This window comes from Mytilus edulis, chromosome 11 (assembly GCF_963676685.1).
Source record: "Mytilus edulis chromosome 11, xbMytEdul2.2, whole genome shotgun sequence".
NCBI lineage: Eukaryota > Metazoa > Mollusca > Bivalvia > Mytilida > Mytilidae > Mytilus > Mytilus edulis.
In genome coordinates, this window is record NC_092354.1 from 26,763,836 (window position 1) to 26,781,247 (window position 17,412).

Consider the following 17,412-nt stretch of genomic DNA (forward strand, 5'->3'; position numbering starts at 1 on the left):
CATATCCTGTGGTGAAGATCATGTCCGCTCCATATCTAGATAACCGTTATGATTTCAAAGTTTATACTTGACATCCATTTTAACCACCACCAGAGGGCGTGTCATGATGTATGTTCAACTTCCTAGGTCAAAGGTCAAGGTAAAAAAAACTTTGGTTTCAGTTGACAACCCCGTGTCCTGTGGTGAAGATCGTGTCCGCTCTATATCTTGAGAACCGTTATGATTTCAAATATTATACTTGACATCCAATTTAACCAACACCAGAGGGTGTGTCCTGATGTATGTACAACTTCCTAGGTCAAAGGTCTGTCTGTCTGTTGGTCTGTCCATCGCTAACAAATTTGATCCACACTATATTTTGAGAGGACAGCTGTTATTATTTCATACTTTATACCTGACAAACAATCACAAATGAGACTATGTAATAACTTCAAATAATGCTTCATATCAGATTATCCATACAACTTGTTTACCCCACGTTATTGACAGTGGGGCCCACAGAGATGGCTCCCGTCTTAATGGCATCTAGTTCCAAATGTTTATGCAGTTTTTTTTTATATCTGGTTTAAATAACTTACCAGTTAATAAATATGTAATGATGTTGTATCATTATTACCATGCATGTTATGAATATTTATGATATTTTTTTTTTTTTACTACACAAGAAAATTGTGTGTTAAAAATATGCAAATAAAGTTCTTGTGCTATAAAGTCATTGATATCTGTGTTTATTTTGATATTTCATAAAACTCTGATTAAGGCAGTGAAGATCAATACAAAAATGGTTTGTGCCTAAATAGTTAATAAGAAGGGGAATAAGGTGAATAAAAAACATATGAATATCTTGTATAGACATATTTACACTTGTATGCAAATTAATCCGCCATTAATGAAAAGTAAAATCACAAACATTAATGAAAAACACAAATTCCCATAAAAAATTGCACCACAATTCAAAAGGTTATTTGGAGACAAATCTGAGGTCATTTGGAAACAAAATTCAGCTGAATACCCAAAGTGTAAATATATATTGTTCTCTATTTATCACTTGAAATGGATATTTTTTTTGGTACCAGTAGGTTTTAGTAGCTTCAAGTACTTTTTGGTATGTCATTTCTTGTTATTAGTCAGGTTCTGTAAATGATGCTGTTGACCAAAATGCAAATTTCATGTTTTAAGTCTGTTTACATGCAAGTTTTACAAAGTTTCAGTCATAAATTATATTCCACTGGTATTTCATTTTTTTTTCTAATGGTATAGTGTTTGAATATAGAAATAAGAAGATGTGATATGATAACCAATGAGACAACTCTCCAACAGAAAACAAAATTGAACAGTTTATTACTCATATTTTCATGGTCTATGTTACCTGATAGAAATGAAACTCCCACGATGCAAGAAAGACAGTGATGCTCTGCTTAAGTACTGCTGCCAAACAAAAAAAGATCCATATAGTAACAGACCTAGGACCATTCCAAATTGGTCAATGTGATATTGCCATTCCAAAAAAGTCAATGTACTGTCACCATTCCAGAATGGTCCATCCCATGTTGCCATTCCAGAATGGTCGATCCAGTATTGCCATTCTAGAATGGTTGGACCCAGTATTGCCATTCCAGAATGGTCAATGTACTTTTACCATTCCAGAATGGTTGATCCAGTTTTTCCATTCAAAAATGGTCAATGTACTTTTACCATTCCAGAATGGTTGATCCAGTTTTCCCATTCCAGAATGGTCAATGTACTTTTACCATTCCAGAATGGTTGATCCAGTTTTCCCATTCCAGAATGGTCAATGTACTTTTTCCATTCCAGAATGGTTGATCCTGTATTGCCATTCCAGAATGGTCAATGTACTTTTACCATTCCAGAAGGGTTGATCCAGTTTTCCCATTCCAGAATGGTCAATGTACTTTTACCATTCCAGAATGGTTGATCCTGTATTGCCATTCCAGAATGGTCAATGTACTTTTATCCAGTATTGCTATTCCAGAATGGTCAATGTACTTTTATCCAGTATTGCTATTCCAGAATGGTCAATGTAGTTTTATGATGTACTCATATAATGATTACCATTGGCCAACAAATGATTAAAAAAATTAATATCTGCTCAAATTACCATGGCATTGGACACAGCAGATAGTGGTATTTATGTTTTGCATGACACAATCTCAGTTAAAATTGAAAATGCATATCGATCTACTTTCTAGAATTCTTAATAAACTCTAAATTAATAAAATAATCTGTTTTAGGAAAAAAGTGCATATAACTGTGATTTTCAACAATTTATCAAAGTCCATAGCGGGTAATTTCAAAAGAAATTAGGGGAGTGGAACAAAACTTATACTTGATCTGTAACTCATCATAGTCAACTTACATACCAAAAATCAGGCCAATATCTATGGCGTTTAGAAAAAAACACCGTATAATAGTTTGTTTCGGAATGACTGAATTATGGAATTATGGAAAATCTGAATTTTAGTACAAGGGTAAAACTTAAGGCACCGACTACTTTGTTACTGGCCATAAAAATCCCATAACTAAACGAAAAACAAATTACTTCAGTTTATATTTACTAGTGCCAAATTTTCAAAGAATTTTGAATGAAATTGAATAGCTGTTTAGATTACTGTCATGACTGTACCTCTACATGACATCCTGAGAAATAACAAAATTAAAGCAAGTCATATGAATCTTCAAATTTCAATAAAGTTAAATGTTTTTTTGATACTTGAACAGCAAGGTTTTACTATAAAAACAAGTGTACATTAACTTTCTTGTAAAAGAAAATCCATAACATAAAAATCTTCATTAATGATGAACTGTTTTTTTTTTTGGAACATCATCCCATGGAAGATGTAAGTAGTGTTTTAAAGATGCAAAGTTTCTGTTACTTGTTTGGTTGGTTGAAATTGTTTCTGTCAGAAGCATTATCAGTCTTCCAATCTGATGTTGACTGCTGTAAAAGTTCAGTTAGCTGTGAGTCTAGATCTGAAAATCACAAAACATACATGTACATATATAGATCAGGCTGTTAGCTTTCATATTTTTTCATTTTCTAATTTTTTGGCCTTCTATGGCTGAATAGATATGCAGTATTGGTCTTGTGCATTGTTAAAGGCCATATGGCATATGAAGACATATAGCTTACATATAAGTTCTATGTCATTTATTCTAATTGGCAATCATACCACTTTTTTTCATATTTTTCATTTACATGTTTACCACTGACAGGAAATAAAGATGACAACTTTTTTTTTTTGCCATCCTTGGTGGCCATCTTGAAAATGTAATAGTTGTTGAATGCAAAACATAGGAGCCGCCCTACATATGTACGAATGTACTACATGCAGTGTTCCAGCTAGGCCGTTTTCAGAGGGCGCGGCGCCCGCCCTTTTCCGAGTGGCGCCCTGTGCCCTTTTTACAGTTTCCAGGGCGCCCTGCCTTTTTTGAAGATCGATTGCATATTAATTTGTTCGTATATAATTGATATGTCATGTATTCCTACTACAAATTGAATTAGTATAAAAGTGATTTTTCAATGGGAAAACCAAGATAACAAAGACATGTTCAATAAAACTGATGTATGATTATTACTAGAACACACCCGCGAAATCGCGGGCATTCAGAGCGTAGTTTAAAGTATGTAAAGTGTTGTTGGAAGAATTTTGTAAAATATTGAATGACTGGAGAATTTCAGCAAAAGTATCATAAGTCATAGGTTATTGGGGACAGGAAAATGCTTTTTTTTTATCCCTCCTCCTTTATTTCCAATATTCCCATTTTTGGTTTTCTATCAATTTCAATATGAACATACATTTAGTATGTTATGAACATTCCGTGGTTGTTGTTTGGTTATGTGTTACATATTTGTTTTTCGTTCATTTTTTTGTACATAAATAAGGCCGCTAGTTTTCTGGTTGTTGAAGGTCGTACGGTAACCTACAGTTGTTAATATCTGTGTCATATTGGTCTCTTGTGGAGAGTTGTCTCAACATGGCAATCATACCACATCTTCTTATTTTTTGTAATCAATGAATTTTGTAAAAGATTTAATGACTGGAGAATTTCAGAAAAGGTATCAAAAGTTCACATGAATATTTTTAGCGCTTATCTGTATATTATGAACATTCATTACTATATAAATATAGTGTATTTACTTTCAATTCTAAGTTTACTAATCGATTCATAGTGGTCATTGATATTGTATACAGACCCTATCTATTATTAAACTCTGTGACTGCCGTGGATAGTAAACTTGAAAATGATAGCAGATAGAATTCTGAAAATACACTTTATTCTTTGTATATGTACAATGATGTATGTTCAAAGTATACAGTTAAACGCAAACCGGAAGTCTAATCTGACTTAAAATTTCGTCCAATGACGGGACAATATCCGGATGCCTTTTTTCTCGTTTTTCTCCAAAAATAACTCAATCTGAATAATCATATGAATGGATGACAAATGGCACTATGCACTGTACCTAAAGGACACAGAGGCGTGTTGATTAATTTATTGTGGAAAGAAGAGAAGCGACACCCAAAATGAGGTCTTCTCGTTTAATAGTATAGATAAAGGTGATGACGTATATACTTTGTATGTCATGATAACCATATTTTCCAAACAGTTTTAAAAATTAATATATAAGTTAATAATATCTTACCAGTATCTTGTTCTTTACATGTATTTAGTTTGACCTGGCTATTTATTGTCACATTCACAAAAACCATCAGCATTGCCTGCATCTATTATCATGACAATAGTCCTACAAATGAAAAGTGTTAAACTATAAAATAATTCTTCAATTTTGTATCACAGGAATTGTAGGGTAGTGTAGCATCACTGTGCATTTTTTTTTTGTTTCTTTTAAAAAGGGCTCTATAATTATAATTCATACATTTATACATACATGTACATCAATGTACATGTAAGGTCCCAAAATTGAACTTTATAAAAGTTTGCAATGCCTTTTGATTTTTTAGTCGCCATGGCCTACATTCATTGACATTGTATAATAGATCATTAAACAAGATTATTCTTTAGATAAATTTACCTAGTGTTTCATGTACAGTATGTTGTATGTAAAACATGTTATATGGTCATTTTTATAAATTTTCTGTTTACAAAACTTTGAATTTTTCGAAAAACTAAGGATTTTCTTACCCCAGGAGTAGATTACCTTAGCCGTATTTGGCACAACTTTTTGGAATTTTGGATCCTCAATGCTCTTCAAATTTGTATTTATTTGGCTTTTTAACTATTTTGATCTGAGCGTCACTGATGAGTCTTATGTAGACGAAACGCGCGTCTGGCGTATAAAATTATAATCCTGGTACTTTTGATAACTATTGGAATGAGGCTTTACAACCAGGTAATTTTTAATAAACAAAGACCTGAACATGTACAACTTCCATTAAAAACTTAAAATTAAACTAAGGGTAAGAGAATAAAAACATATTGTCCTGCTTAATGTTGAACATGTTGAAATAAATTTTGATTACTATCATGCTTATCAGGCTTATGGTCTATAAATTGTTTTTTAAGCAAAAAATTAATATACATGTACATGATGTATATTGTACCCTGGTTAATAGCTTAACAATTTAAATTCTGTCCTTAGCTGACAAGGATATTTTGACCATTCTAATCCTTCCCCTTTCTTTTTGGTAATTAAATGGTCCCAAGACTCATGCCATATACATTTAATATATAACTGTTGCATAGGTTTATTAATGCGGTTTTATAATTCAAGACTGAAATGTGATTTAAATTTTGCGATGTTCAGAAATATCCTGTTTGATTCATATAAAAAATACTCAACATGTGAGTTTTAATTAAATTGCAATTTCAAAATAAAAATGTTTTACATGATTACCCTTTCACATTCTAGCAATAATAAAAACATTACAATAATTTCTCAATTTACAGTATATTATTTGTTTGCACTTGGCTATAGGAAATAGATAAGATGTGCTAGAAACAGGTCAGGTGTTAAAGAATATTCACATGCCCTTTTAACTTCAACTCCCTCCGTTCTTTTTTTCATCTGGCTATTGTATCAAATGTTGGTCCCCTAATTTCAGATTGACTATATAGTGGGTCTCATTAGGGTCTAAGCGTGATGCGGGATTGCCAATTTTTCGTAAGCGTGACAGGGGAAAGTCAAATTATTGTGCCGTGAAAACAGGAATTAAGGTCTAGCGGGACAAGGGAAATTATAAAAAATGAGAATTGCTTAGGTGCATAGTATAGCTGGGATACTGGAATCTAACAAAACAATAAGCGGTGTTCCGGGATCAGAACCCCCACCCCCCCTAATGAAACCCCCTTAAACGGCCTTTATACATGTATAAGGAACTAATGAAAATTGATTGTTAAGAGTTGTACTTATGAAAATTGATTGTTAAGAGTTGTAAAATGTACCTGATCCTAGTGGAATGACTCGTCCTGTATACACCCTGTCACGAAATGATGAAGATCCTTGGTCAGCTTTCAAATTGGCTTGCTGGAAGACGTTGGACGGGATGTTGACATCTTGCTTGACTATGATGTCAATGAATTCCATAAAAGTCCCTGTACTTCAAGCATATTCTAACATGTCTAAGACGAGATGATATAACAACCATAGGAAAATAAACCACTCCTCGTCTTATATAAAACAAGGACTCCTGTTGGAAATTCTACACCATAGTTTTCATCATGTTTATTCACTAAGTTATGATTATTGTCTGGTAATTTATTGTCATGATTGGCAGATTCTTGCATTGGCAGTAACTATTCTTTTGGGAAATGCTAATTTGGTCTTTAGTGCATTCAGATATCTTAAATAGTTTGTAATATGAAGATGCATAATGCTGGGATAGCCCAAATACTCCTCCTAGATTATTAAAGTTGCAAACTTCGCTGTAAACTTTGTCTGCCAAGTTCATCACTGGGAGCTGACATGTTGTCCAAGGGAGATAAGTCAATGGAAGAGCTTAAAAGATGTACTCCCTGGTTTCAGCCAATATTTATTGATTTTTGCACTTGCAGTACAAAAACGTCTTATTTAAATTTTTAGACATATCTATTTTACTTTTTTAAATGATTTTATTAGCTATTTTATTACAATTGTATTTATAATTAAATTAAAATCAAAATCAAAATGTGCCAATTCGGGACTAAAATCACCATTCTTCCAAGGCAAAAATTAACATGTATTAGTCATTTGCCAAGCTTAATATTTTAATCTATTATAAAAAATACACCATAATTAAAACTAATATAAGTTGTAAACATATACGGAATGGGTCTTGCAAGTTAGAAGCAAGTAAAAGTCATGTAAATTCATGTATGAAAAATCCAGCCTTTGCGTCCGTGCTCCTGGCAATGTGCCAAATAGTTTAAATTTTCATTTGTATTGACCAGAACATGGTAAAATAAATGGGTTCCAACTGACATTACTCTAAAAACTCAACTCCCCCATTTAATATGCATCTGGGTAGTTCTTAAAAGGCATTAAATGTTGGATTTTTCCTTGGTTTTCTAATGAATTTACATAATTATGCAAATGAGGCTGTTACTAAAAATAGATACAATTCTGGCGAAAATTAAGTAGCCAATTTTTTTTATTTTATGTCAAGGATTGAGATTATATATAAAAATTTGTCAAGTTGTGATTGTCGATTTGGACGATTTTCTGAATATTGCATGGTTTTCTGGCGGATTGGCTCTTAATTACAACAGGTAGAATATGATATGACATACACTGTCCCTTTCATATTCTACTTGTTGTTTTCTGCAAATTACAACAGGTAGAATATGATATAAAACATACAGTGTCTCCATCATATTATTCTTGTTGTTTTCTGCCAATTACAACAGGTAGAATATGATTTAAAACATAAAGTGTCCCTATCATATTCTACCTGTTGTTTTATGCCATTTACAACAGGTAGAATATGATATAAAACATAAAGTGTCCCTATCATATTCTACCTGTTGTTTTATGCCATTTACAACAGGTAGAATATGATATCAGACATACAGTGTCCCTATCATATTCTACTTGTATCTTTTTGCCAATTACAACAGGTAGAATATGACATAAGACATACAATGTCCCTATCATATTCTACTTGTTGTTTTCTACCAATTACAACAGGTAGAATATGATATAAAACATACAGTGTCCCTTTCATATTCTACTTGTTGTTTTCTGCAAATTACAACAGGTAGAATATGATATAAAACATACAGTGTCTCCATCATATTATTCTTGTTGTTTTCTGCCAATTACAACAGGTAGAATATGATTTAAAACATAAAGTGTCCCTATCATATTCTACCTGTTGTTTTATGCCATTTACAACAGGTAGAATATGATATAAAACATAAAGTGTCCCTATCATATTCTACCTGTTGTTTTATGCCATTTACAACAGGTAGAATATGATATAAGACATACAGTGTCCCTATCATATTCTACTTGTATTTTTTTGCCAATTACAACAGGTAGAATATGACATAAGACATACAATGTCCCTATCATATTCTACTTGTTGTTTTCTACCAATTACAACAGGTAGAATATGATATAAAACATACAGTGTCCCTATCATATTATACTTGTTGTTTTCTGCCAATTGCAACAAGTAGAATATGATATAAGACATACAATGTCCATATGATTTTATACTTGTTGTTTTATGCCAATAGCAACAGGTAGAATATGGTATAAGCTATACAATGTCCCTATCATATTCTACTTGTTGTTTTCTGCCGATAAGAACAGGTAGAATATGACATAAGACAAACAATGTCCTCATCATACTTTAACTTGTTGTTTTCTGTCAATTACAACAGATGGACAATGATATAAGACATACAATGTACCTATCATACTTTGCTTGTGGTTTTCTTATAACTACAACAGGTAGAATATGATATAAGACATACAATGTCCCTATTCTACTTTTACTTGTTATTTTCTGTCAATAACAACAGGTAGAATATGATATCAGACATGCAGTGTCCCTAAGATACTTTAATTGTTGTTTTCTGCCAATTACAACAGGTATAATATGAAATAAGACATACAATGTCCCTATCATACTTATACTTGTTGTTTTCTGTCAATAACAACAGGTAGACAATGATATAAGACATACAATGTCCCTATCATACTTTACTTTTTGTTTTCTGCCAATTACAACAAGTAAAATATGATATAACACACATAGTGTACCTTTCATACTTTGCTTGTTTTTTCTGTTAATTACAACAGGTAGATTATGATATAAGACATAAAGTGTCCCTTTCATATTCTACTTGTTGTTTTCTGCAAATTACAAGCGGTAGAATATGAAATAAAACATACAGTGTCCCTATCATATTATACCTGTTGTTTTCTCCCAATTACAACAGGTAGAATATGAAATAAAACATACAATGTCCCTATCATATTGTACTTGTTGTTTTTTGCAAGTTACAACAGGTAGAATATGACATAAGACATTCAATGCCCCTATCATATTCTACTGGTTATTTTCAAAAGGTAGAATATGATATAAGACAAACAATGTCCCCATCATACTTTTACTTGTTGTTTTCTGTCAATAAGAACAGATGGACAATAATATAAGACATACAATGTCCCTATCATATTCTACTTGCTGTTTTCTGCCAATTACAAGAGGTAGAATATGATATAAGACATTCAATGTCCCTATCATACTTTTACTTGTTATTTTCTGTCAATAACAACAGGTAGACTATGATATAAGACATACAGTGTCCATACCATACTTAACTTGTTGTTTTCTGACACTTACAACAGGAAGAATATGATATAAGACATAAAATGTCCCTATCATACTTTCCTTGTTGTTTTCTGCCAATTACAACAAGTAAAATATGATATAACACATATAGTGTACCTTTCATACATTGCTTGTTTTTTTCTGTTAATTACAACAGGTAGAATATGATGTGACATACAATGTCCCTTTCATATTCTGCTTGTTGTTTTCTGCAAATTACAACAGGTAGAATATGATATAAAACATACCGTGTCCCTATCATATTATTCTTGTTGTTTTCTGCCAATTACAACAGGTAGAATATGATATAAGACATACAATGTCCCCATCATATTCTACTTGCTGTTTTCTGCCAATTACAACAGGTAGAATATGTTATAAGACATTCAATATCCCTATCATACTTTTACTAGTTATTTTCTGTCAATAACAACAGGTAGACTATGAAATAAGACATACAATGTCCCTATCATATTCTACTTGTCGTTTTCTGCCAATTGCAACAAGTTAAATATGATATAACACATATAGTGTACCTTATATACTTTGCTTGTTGTTTACTGTTAACTACAACAGGTAGAATATGATATAAGACATACAATGTCCCTATCATAATCTACTTGTTGTTTACTGCCGATTACAACAGGTAGAATATGATATAAGACAAACAATGTCCCCATCATACTTTTACTTGTTGTTTTCTGTCAATAACAACAGCTAGACCCTGCTATAAGACATACAGTGTCCCTATCATACTTGACTTGTTGTTTTCTGCTAATTACAACAGGTAGAATATCATATAGGGACATACAATGTTCCTTTCATATTCTACTTGTTGTTTTCTGCCAATTACAACAGGTAGAATATGATATAAAACATACAGTGTTCCTATGATATTATACTTGTTGTTTTCTGCCAATTGCAACAGGTAGAATATGATATAAAACATACAATGTCCCTATGATTTTATACTTGTTGTTTTCTGCCAATAACAACAGGTAGAATATGGTATAAGACATACAATGTCCCTATCATATTCTACTTGTTGTTTTCTGCCGATAACAACAGGTAGAATATGATATAAGACAAACAATGTCCCCATCATACTTTTACTTGTTGTTTTCTGTCAATAACAACAGATGGACAATGATATAAAACATACAATGTACCTATAATACTTTGCTTGTTGTTTTCTGATAATTACAACAAGTAGAATATGATATGACATACAATGTCCCTATCATTTTATACTTGTTGTTTTCTGCCAATAACAACAGGTAGAATATGGTATAAGAAATACAATGTCCCTATCATATTCTACTTGTTGTTTTCTGCCGATAACAACAGGTAGAATATGATATAAGACAAACAATGTCCCCATCATACTTTTACTTGTTGTTTTCTGTCAATAACAACAGATGGACAATGATATAAGACATACAATGTCCCTATCATACTTTTACTTGTTGTTTTCTGTCAAGAACAACAGGTAGACAATGATATAAGATATACAATGTCCCTATCATACTTTACTTTTTGTTTTCTGCAAATAACAAGTAAAATATGATATAAAACATAAAGTGTACATTTCATACTTTGCTTGTTTTTCTCTGTAAATTACAACAGGTAGAATATGATATAAGACATACAGAGTGCCTTTCATATTCTACTTGTTGTTTTCTGCAAATTACAACAGGTAGAATATGATATAAGACATACAATGTCCTTATCATTTTATACTTGTTGTTTTCTGCCAAAAACAACAGGTAGAATATGATATAAGACATACAATGTCCCTATCATATTCTACTTGTTGTTTGCTGCCGATTACAACAGGTAGAATATGAAATAAGACAAACAATGTCCCCATCATACATTGACTTAATGTTTTCTGTCAATAACAACAGGTAGACAATGATAAAAGACATACAGTGTCCCTATCATACTTAACTTGTTGTTTTCTGCCAATTAAAAATTGCAAAATATGATTTAAGACATAAAATGTCCCTTTCATATTCTACTTGTTGTTTTCTGCCAATTACAACAGGTAGAATATGATATAAGACATACAATGTCCCTTTCATATTCTACTTGTTGTTTTCTGCCAATTACAACAGATAGAATATGAAATAAAACATACAGTGTCCCTATCATATTATACTTGTTGTGTTCTGCCAATTACATATAGAAAACAACAAGTATAATATGATAGGGACACTGTATATGATATAAGACATACAATGTCCCTATCATATTCTACTTGTTGTTTTCTACCAATTACAACAGGTAGAATATGATATAAAACATACAGTGTCCCTATCATATTCTACTTGTTGTTTTCTGCCAATTACAACAGGTAGAATATGATAAAAGACATACAGTGTCCCTATCATACTTTATTTGTTGTTTTCTGTCAATAACAACAGGTAGAATATGATATAAAACATACAATGTCCCTATCATATTCTACTTGTTGTTTTCTGCCAATTACAACAGGTAGAATATGATATAAAACATACAGTGTCCCTATTATATTATACTTGTTGTTTTCTGCCAATTACAATATGTAGAAGAATATGATATAAAACATACAATGTCCCTATCATACTTAACTTTTTGCTTTCTGCCAATTACACAAGTCAAAATATGATATAACACATGTAGTGTACCTGTCATACTTTGCTTGTTGTTTTCTGCGAATTACAACATGTAGAATATGATATAAGACAATCAATGTCCCTATCATATTCTACTTGTTGTTTTCTGCCAATTACAACAGGTAGAATATGATATAAGACATACAATGTCCCTATCATACTTTTACTTGTGTGATACTTTACTTGTTGTTTTCTGCCAATTACAACAGGTAGAATATGATATAAGACATACAATGTACTAAGAATACTTTACTTGTTGTTTTCTGTCAATTACAACAAGTAAAATATGATATAACACATATAGTGTACCTATCATACTTTACTTGTTGTTTTCTGCCAATTACAATAGGTAGAATATGATATAAGACATACAATGTCCCTATCATATTCTACCTGTGTTTTTCTGCCAATTACAACAGGTAGAATATGATATAAAACATACAGTGTCCCTATCATATTGTACTTGTTATTTTCTGCTAATTACAACAGGTAGAATATGATATAACACATATAGTGTACCTATCATACTTTACTTGTTGTTTTCTGCCAATTACAATAGGTAGAATATGATATAAGACATACAATGTCCCTATCATATTCTACCTGTGTTTTTCTGCCAATTACAACAGGTAGAATATGATATAAAACATACAGTGTCCCTATCATATTGTACTTATTGTTTTCTGCTAATTAGAACAGGTAGAATATGATATAACACATATAGTGTACCTGTCATACTTTACTTGTTGTTTTCTGCGAATTACAATAGGTAGAATATGATATAAGACATACAATGTCCCTATCATATTCTACCTGTGTTTTTCTGCCAATTACAACAGGTAGAATATGATATAAAACATACAGTGTCCCTATCATATTGTACTTGTTGTTTTCTGGTAATTACAACAGGTAGAATATGATATAAAACATACAGTGTCCCTATCATATTGTACTTGTTGTTTTCTGCTAATTACAACAGGAAGAATATGATATAACACATATAGTGTACCTGTCATACTTTACTTGTTGTTTTCTGCCAATTACAATAGGTAGAATATGATATAAGACATACAATGTCCCTATCATATTCTACCTGTGTTTTTCTGCCAATTACAACAGGTAGAATATGATATAAAACATACAGTGTCCCTATCATATTGTACTTGTTGTTTTCTGCCAATTACAACAGGTAGAATATGATATAAGACATACAATTTCCCTATCATACTTTTACTTGTTGTTTCTGTCAATAACAACAGGTAGACAATGATAAAAGACACACAGTGTCCCTATCATTACAATTAAGTATGGAAATGGCAAATGTGTCAAAGAGACAACAACCCGACCATAGAACTGACAACAGTAGAAGGTCACCATAATTAGGGACTTTTCTATTTGATTTTCCTCTGAGTTTAGTATTTTTGTGATTATACTTTTTATGTATTCAATGCAGCGAGAAATTCCCGCACCGGGAGGCGTCCCTCATCTGTTGGCTTTGTTAAGAAACCAATGCTCTAAATCCAATAAGATTTGTTTGCACATGCATATATTGACTACTGCAGAATAATTAATTTATCAAATTGGCATGCATTTAACATATTCATTATCTAAAACACTTCCCAACTCTTATTATTTCATTTATCATGCATGTGATGTGTTGCACTTCGACATTGACACATTTGACCTAAATACGACAACCAAACATGCTGACTGTTGGAAACTCCTCCCTCTGAAAAATCAGAGTTAAGTCTGTGTCTTTTGGTTTGTTTTTAAACTCATGGTCAAATTAATAAAAAAAATACTAGATTGCAAAAGGAATGTAGCACTTTTAAAATACACAAGGGGACTCAATAAACAATGTTTGCATCTGTCTCTGTAGTACTTGTATCTTCCATAATCTCTTCAAAGTTCTAATCTTGTGTCCGACCTTATCTAGATTGCAATATCCAATTAGTTCGCCACTATGCTTATCGTACACTAAGTCAGATTTTACTTTGATTTCGTCGAAAAGAAGTCCTACATGATTCTTCCACGAATCAACTTTACTCCACATTTTTTTTTTCGAAGCCTCATTTTTTTTATTCTTTCACTAAATCTGGCAAAAATCTATTGTCACTTTTAGTATATTGCGAATAATCGAACAATGCCCTTCAACTCGGAAGAGTGATGAAACCAGAATCCCTTAAAGCCTAGTATGTTGCACTTGATTTGTGCTGCAAGAATAGACACCATACCCTTCAATGACTTTACATTACTGCTTATTTGTTGTTCTGCCCAGAAAAGGCGATGATAGGAATTTGCATTAGAAAAAGAGTTGCATTATTTCAGTTGTACTTGCTGCCATTGTATCTTTCATTTTAAGTGTCTAACATAAGTCTTAACTAACACCTCTACTAATAACCTCAAATTGAAACTGCGCTGTGTTTTGTCAATTTCACTCTGTAGGGTTGTTTCTAGGGTGATGTACAGAAGCAGTAAGCCAATTTATATTATGATATAATGAATACCCGTTTTCATTTTACAGGCATGTATGTAATTTTAATTAATACATTTTCATCGGTAGAAGCAGCTCCGCCATTAATGAATATATGAATACATAATGAGGTCCTTACGGAGGTAAGTTTTGAATCCAACTGGATAATCATAAGTGTTCGAAGAGTTTCCTAAGAAATCAAAGGGTTATAAGAGATGTCTATGTAATCAAATATGTTGATACACCAGTGAAACTTCAAATGGAAATGTATTGACAAGTATTTTTTGTACAAAGCCAACAGCAAGGTAACATGCTTGCCTTTTAATAATTTATTGGAGAGAGAAAATATATCATTAACATAACCCCTGAACAAGCAGCTGATCGTGCAAAAACTCTCATCACATGATGTAAACAACACTAGGAGCATTGTTGTATCCATTAGTAAAGAAGAAAGAGCTAATTCATGATTCTAAGCTTCAAAGATACAATTTCAGAAAAAGATATTTATAGAAATAACAGTAATCTGAAGTTTTGTATACCTTTCTTCTTCAACCATTCAAATTTATGTAAGTACATGATCGAATGTTTCGGCTTTCAGACTTTTGTATCTGGGCATCACTAGTAGATCTTGTGTGGATAAAATGCACTTCTGGCGTATTAAAATGTTCAACTTGTTGCCTTTTGTTGGCTGTTGTTCGTGTTATTTGTCAATTGTATTCTCCAATTTATTTATATTGTAGTCCTGTGGTGTTGAGTTTTCATTTTAATGTTATAATTCACATGGCTATAAAAGGGGAGGATTGGCATGCCACTAAACCAGGTTCAACCCGCCATTTTTTCCTTTAAAAATGTCCTGTACCTAGTCAGGAATATGGCCATTGTTATATTATAGTTTGTTTCTGTGTGTGTTACATTTTAACGTTGCGTCGTTTTTCTCTTTTTTTTTAGTGTAAATTCACATTGCGATAAGACGTGTCACGGTACTTGTCTATCCCAAATTCATGTATTTGGTTTTGATGCTATATTTGTTATTCTTGTGGGATTTTGTCTGATGCTTGGTCCGTTTCTATGTGTGTTACATTGTAGTGTTGTGTCGTTGTTCTCCTCTTATATTTAATGCATTTCCCTCAGTTTTAGTTTGTTGCCCCGATGTTGTTTTTGTCCATGGATTTATGAGTTTGAACAGCGGTATACTACTGTTGCCTTTATTTACATTTTAAAGATCATGCTGCCAGAGAAAATGGCATTTAAAAAGAGAGCTGGTTCCACTACAAAAGTCTAAAAGTCTGAAAAGACCAGTTTTTGTCTTAATTTGCATGACATTCTCCAAAAGTATGACTTGTGTCTTAATTTTTGTTGACAAATTCTCATTTATATTAAATTTATATGAAATTTACTCGACATATTCTCAACATTCTGAATAATGTCTTAAAATTTCTTGACATTTGAATACTGTCTTGAAATTTCTTGACATATTCTTGACATTCTTATTTTTTATCAGTATGGCTTGACATATTCTGAACATTTTGAATTGTGTCTACAATTTCTTGACAGTTCTGGGCTCTACAAATCATGACCAATATACATGATATAACTTTATCTTTATTTCGCTTTATATGATATATTGTTGTTTTAAGTTACACTTCTTACAACAAAAATAAAAGTTGGGCATGTAAAATAATTGAAAATTTGGATATATAATACTTTTACAAGTGCAAATATGGCTATGAAATCTAAACATGCTAAAGTATGAAATAATTTAAATGTGGGTTTTTGAATAATTACAAATATTGATTTCTAAATCTTATAAATTAAATGATTTAAACCAATCAACTGTAGACATATTTCATTAAACATTCATAATACTCAATGTTTATATGGTAAATAATTATTGTACCAACATGTGGTTTATATAAAAAGCAAATCATGATGATATATAAATCATTCATTTAATAAAAGAACAATTTGTGTAATGTCACCTGTTGGAATACACTTCTTTAGTGTAAATCAGTACACATTGTCATCTTGACAACTTCCTTTTTTTAGTATAATTCAGTAAAGCAGGTCAGTTTGAGAACTTCTTTCTTTTGGTATAATTCAGTACACATGGTCATCTTGACAACTTCCTTTTTTAGTATAAATCAGTACACATGGTCATCTTCACAACTTCCTTGTTTAGTATAATTCAGTACACATGGTCATCTTGACAACTTCCTTGTTTAGTATAATTCAGTACACATGGTCATCTTCACAACTTCCTTGTTTAGTATAATTCAGTACACATGGTTATCTTGACAACTTCCTTGTTTAGTATAATTCAGTACAGCAGGTCATTTTGAGAATTTCCTTCTTTGGTATAATTCAGTACACATGGTCATCTTGACAACTTCCTGGTTTTTTTTTATACAATTCAGTTCAGCAGGTCATATTGAGAATTCCTTCTTTAGTGTAATTCAGTACACGTGGTCATCTTGAAAAC

At 31.8% G+C, this 17,412-nt stretch overlaps 1 long non-coding RNA gene across 1 annotated transcript; it reads right to left on the reverse strand.

The window, feature by feature from the left end:
* Positions 1-2,253: 2,253 nt before the first annotated feature.
* LOC139495430 (uncharacterized) lies at positions 2,254-7,707 on the reverse strand. Its single transcript, XR_011657338.1, has 3 exons — positions 6,427-7,707; positions 4,667-4,768; positions 2,254-2,991 (listed from the first exon to the last, which is right to left on the reverse strand). It is a non-coding gene; the product is annotated as an uncharacterized lncRNA (long non-coding RNA).
* Positions 7,708-17,412: the final 9,705 nt, after the last annotated feature.